The sequence below is a fragment of the Lissotriton vulgaris genome, chromosome 5, assembly GCF_964263255.1.
Source record: "Lissotriton vulgaris chromosome 5, aLisVul1.2, whole genome shotgun sequence".
In the NCBI taxonomy this organism is placed as follows: Eukaryota; Metazoa; Chordata; class Amphibia; order Caudata; family Salamandridae; genus Lissotriton; species Lissotriton vulgaris.
Genome location: NC_141693.1, coordinates 195,065,698 through 195,070,107, shown reverse-complemented (window position 1 = coordinate 195,070,107; position 4,410 = coordinate 195,065,698). Strand labels below are relative to the sequence as shown.

General features: G+C 50.8%; 1 non-coding gene across 1 annotated transcript; it reads right to left on the bottom strand.

Annotated features, from left to right (window-relative positions):
• Positions 1-388: 388 nt before the first annotated feature.
• On the bottom strand, positions 389-495 carry LOC147710459 (U6 spliceosomal RNA). Its single transcript, XR_015296233.1, has one exon. It is a non-coding gene; the product is annotated as a U6 spliceosomal RNA (small nuclear RNA).
• Positions 496-4,410: the final 3,915 nt, after the last annotated feature.

Genomic DNA, 4,410 nt, shown 5'->3' with positions numbered 1-4,410 from the left:
GGAGCAAATGAATCAGGGAGAAAGACCCAGCAACAAAACGCCAGAAATCTCATGGACCATCCCCGAATGTATACCCCAACAGGGAAAAAACGTCCACGATCCCACCAACAAGAGATGATGGCATAGCCGCATGCACCAGCAGCGCAGACAGCGCAAAACAGTCCAAGAAAAACTGCAAAAGATGCTACGTGGACAAAGAGAATGCAAATTTCCAAAGCACAGCATGAAAATGAACATCCCAAGTCACATTGACAGCATAGGCAGGACTTGAACCCTCAGCACATGATAGCCTGTGACACCAGAGGCATATGACATACCAAAGAGCAACAGCTCCGTGGATGCACCGGAGAGGAAGTCCCCTCAAACATGGCGAGCAAAGGAGTAAACCCCATAAATGGAACGCTTCACGAATATGCATGTCATCCTTGTGCAGGGACCATGCTAATCTACTCTGTATCGTTCCAAGCATAGTATATGTGCTGCCGAAGCGAGCACCAGGAAAACACCCAACACACATTGGTGGTGGTATAGAAAGGAAGTGCCCAGCAACCTCCAGGAAACACTGCCCCAAACAGTAATCACATATGTGAGAACAGAAAATAAACAAAAAAGGGCAGCCCTGCAGTCTCCACCCACAGCCACATATTAAGAACATGGCCGCAGGGGCCGGCCACTGCACTAAAGCACCAGCGCCGGAACGACCTGGGGCCAGAACACCAGGAGGGCTCCCCGCCCCAGCCCAGCACATGAACGGGGAGCATCCTGACCCCAGAACAGGAGCGTGGCCGGCCGGAGGACCGGAGCGGCCGCGCCGGCAAAAACATGAAAAGACCATAAACAGAAGCATTTAAAAATGCAAAAGAAACACTCACGGCACCGCCAAAACACCCAGAAGCAAACAGGAACAGAGGCAGGAACCGGGAGCACCAGCGTTCCGACAGCCGTCGGAGCAGAAAAAAAAACAGGCATGGCGGTGGGTGGGAGGGGCTTATGTCACCTTCGACCTTTGGATTTCTGGCGTTTTGATTGGCTGGGTGGAGGCAGGACTGCCTCACGTGGTAAGGACTGGGACGGGGAGGACCCATGAGGGGTAATGAAGGACTGCGGGAAATGCCACCATACACCCTCCAAAACGGCCTCTCAGGAAGCGGTACCCCGTAGGACACATTGAGCCGAATGAAGTTGGGTGGAGTGGATGGCACAGGTGCGTGTCTGCCCTCAATAACCTTACGTATTAGTGATTCAGGCACTGAGCTCCAAGCAGTGCTTAACTTAACCTGGTGGTTTCCGGATCTCGGCTCCAGCACTAAAAGTGTGTCAATTCATACAATTCCTGGACCCCAAAGCTATAAGAATGGCTTGGGTGGCAGGCATTAATCATAAGCTCTCGGGTTTGGGTTTGATGAACGTGATGAAGTATTTGGACTGTATTGTGAGGACATGGTCGGGTACTCAAGTGGCAATGACAGAGCTGGTGCCGATGAGAGTGAGGTGTGGAGCTTTGAGGGATAAAGCCAATGGAAAAGCCTGACAGATGGCGAACAGGGAGCTTTATTGCAGCACAGTAACATTGTTCAAGATGATTTTTCACTTCTCATGCAAGATGGGGTGAACCTTTTTAGGTAATGAGCATTGGACACTCGAAATCAGGGGCATGTTGGCAAAAATGGAACAGTTTGTTTGTGGTGCTGAAGGAAGGTTAAGAGTTGATTATTGGAGCAACAGCTGGTGGAGGGAGTAGGGAATAGTAGAGGAAGTGAGGGGTTTGATTTTTCAGTAGAAAACAAACATTTTATGACAGAATTTTACGACAGTCAGTATGACAGAAAAAACGACCGGTCAGTGTTTTTCTGGATGGCAGAGGCCCAGGCCTGAGCCACGAAGAGGGAAGGCATGAGGGGTCGTCACGGGCGTTGGAGGAAGTGACACTTTGAAGGCAATGTTTGGGTCAGGTTGAAAGAACAATGATTAAAAGGATATTTAGGTGGGATGTTTCATTGGGGGAGTTTCCTAGTCTGTTGAAGGTTTAAAGGGGGGGGGGGGAGATAGGTTTTGTCAATGTATTAATGAGGTGGGGATTTGCTGATTGTATTCTTTTTGGAATCTCGGTGCAGACCTGAACTAATAAAGCGTTATTTTGCTCTCCAACAGTATTGCTGTTTCTTATGCACCATCTTGCCCAATAGGGGATGTAGGCAGGGAGGAGCCCAGGATATTTCCCCCACCGCTGAGGTTTTTCAAGCCGGGGGCACATTCCAGGAGGGAATATAAAGGGATAGGGTAGGGTGCCAGGCAAGGGTCAAGGACAGACTGGCCTCTTTCCCCTAGTACTGTGGTTCTTTGTGGAGGGGGTCTCACCTGGCAGTTAGGGATGGGTTATTCCCATGAGGAGAAGTTAAATACTGATTTGGATAAGGCGGGTCTTTGTCTTGAGTGGCATGGTGGGTATAGTATGACGGATTGGAATGCGGCCTGAGTGATTGCCAGTGGCTGAAATTAATTCAAGGAATCCATCACCACATTATTTTGCAGTGGTTACTCTTAAGTGCGATGGGTATGCCCAGACGAGGGTCCCGTGCCGACTGTACCATAGGACTCATGCCATGGCCTACTGACGAGCTCCACGAAGGGTGAAACCTGTCCGGGGTTGCTTAGGGACCCTTCTGCAATGGGCCTTGTCTGGCAGTTCGGGATGAACTGTTCTCATGATGCACAGGGTCGGTACTGATTTGCATAAGGCGGTCCTTCAGTCTTAAGTGGCATAGTGGGTGAAAAATGATGGATTGGAATGCGGTCCAAGTAATTGCCAGGGGGTAAGATTAATTCATGGATTCCATCCATCACCTTGTTTTGTTGCTGTGATCCTGGATGGAGCCATTTCGGGACTGGCGCTCCCACTACAATCCACCCCCCTTTTTCAGATTTTCCTTGTGGATCACAGTAGGAGTTTATCAGTCATGTTCAACCGGCGCTTTGTTGGGTTTTATCTTCCAGGTGTGGGGCTCGTTTCTTTGTTACTATCAGCACAGGTGCTAGGGAAGGACAGTCATGAGCCATAAAGACAGAAGCTTGGAGGTTCGACTGGTGACGGGGAAGCAGCTGGAGGATGTGACACTTTGAAGGCGATATGTGGGCCAGGTTGAAAGGATGTCTGAATGGGATTAGACATTGAGGTGATTTGATTGGGGGGAAATTAGAATTGGACAGAGATTTAAAGGTGGGAGGGGATACGTTTTGTCAATGTATTAGGAAGGTGAGATTTTGCAGATTGTAATAATTTTGGAATCCAGCTGCAGACCTATCCTAAAACGTGGCCGTTAACTCTCTGGGAGTGGTCCTGGTTCTCATGCGTCATTTTTAGGTCTCGCCTGTCGATGCGCATGCGCATCGAGCAAGGCGAGAGTATTGCGAGTTATCCACTCTTTATCTGCACTGCAAGGAATCGTGGCGATTCCTTGCAGTGCCCGTGACTTTTAAGGTCAATGCGCATGCGCATTAAGCTTATGCGCATGCGCATTGACCGTAAAAGTCACGGGCGCGTGCACGTCCGTGTTTGTTTACCCTTGCCTACTCTCTCTCTCCCCTCTCCGCCCCCGTTCCGCCCCCTCCCCTTCCCGCCGTGTCGCATTTCTCCTCCCCCCTCCCCTCTCTTCCTTCCTTCTAACGCCGTGTCGCACCTCTCCCCTCTCCGCCCCCTCCCCGCTCCGCCCCCTCCCCTTCCCTCCGTGTCGCATTTCTCCTCTCCCCTCTCCGCCCCCTCCCCTGCCCGCCGTGTTATTTGTTTATTCCACCAAGCTCCATACTGCAGCAATCAGCTTTTCCATAAATCCCAAACTGAATTATACGGGTGCCCAGTTCGAAGGCCTTTCCATACATCCTTCTTTCAAATGCCAGCTGGTGCAAAATATGACAGGGCGATTCTATGATGGCCTGCAGGCATCTGAAGTGCACACAGGAAATTGCGGACCCAAACCAATGCAAAACCTCGACAGTTAAACATCCAACAGAGGTCTCCTCCTCACCAGGGGTCTCCTCGCTCACTACCCAGGTCTATAATCTGCAGACGCCATTGTGCCGACACAACATGATGGTCTACCCTGGATTCGTTCAGCGAGCCATAAAAGCACACTTGGTTCTTTCTCCTAAATTCACCCCACACTCTCGCTATAACCTGCAGGGTGTGATGCACACTGATGTCGCACCTCTCCCCTCTCCGCCCCCTCCCCGCTCCGCCCCCTCCCCTTCCCTCCGTGTCGCATTTCTCCTCTCCCCTCTCCGCCCCCTCCCCTGCCCGCCGTGTTATTTGTTTATTCCACCAAGCTCCATACTGCAGCAATCAGCTTTTCCATAAATCCCAAACTGAATTATACGGGTGCCCAGTTCGAAGGCCTTTCCATACATCCTTCTTTC